This window comes from Apis dorsata, unplaced genomic scaffold (genome assembly GCF_000469605.1).
Source record: "Apis dorsata unplaced genomic scaffold, Apis dorsata 1.3 scaffold_846, whole genome shotgun sequence".
Classification (NCBI taxonomy): domain Eukaryota; kingdom Metazoa; phylum Arthropoda; class Insecta; order Hymenoptera; family Apidae; genus Apis; species Apis dorsata.
The window spans coordinates 203,654-204,426 of NW_006263971.1; positions in this window are offsets into that span (position 1 = coordinate 203,654).

Genomic DNA, 773 nt, shown 5'->3' on the forward strand with positions numbered 1-773 from the left:
TTAGACACAACTTCTTTTTATTATGCTAATTGGGATCCCATACAAAATCATAAAGAATAGAATTTCAATATAAATACAGCGAATATTTTTCTTAGGATTCTAGATCGAGAAATAAATAATACAGTATATTATTGAATGTTCTTTCTAATCTAAAGGCCATGCAGTCAAAATAATACTCGAAACATCAGCCATTCAATCAAAAAATTTATTTTGGAAATATTTCTTTCATTTTAATATGTGCGTATTTTAGCTTGTCCAGATATTTTACAACTTTTTTGCGATTTTAAAATTAAGATTACATTATTTTCATTATTATTTTCATTGGTAATATAGAAAATTTTATACAATTCTTCATAGACGAAGATTTTTTTAATCATGATTTCTTTAATATCAAAATTATAATTTTCGGTTTTAATTTATCATTTTCTAAATTTTTTCATGTTAATTGTTGAATTTTACTCAAACATTTTTTTTTAATTAAAATATTATTTATTATTTCATAAAATTGAGTATCTTTAGGATACGAATAAATCCATATTTATAGTATTTACAATTACAGAATAAATTATATTATATTATATTACATAATATATACATATCTATATACATATATAATATATACATATATATTATATTACATATCTTACTATATTTTGATTACAATTTTATTTATTTATTTAATTATATCAGTTTGTATTTATAATACAATTTTTTTAAATATTAATGGTGAATTATATAAAATAAATTTCTTTTTAATAATATTATATATGTAA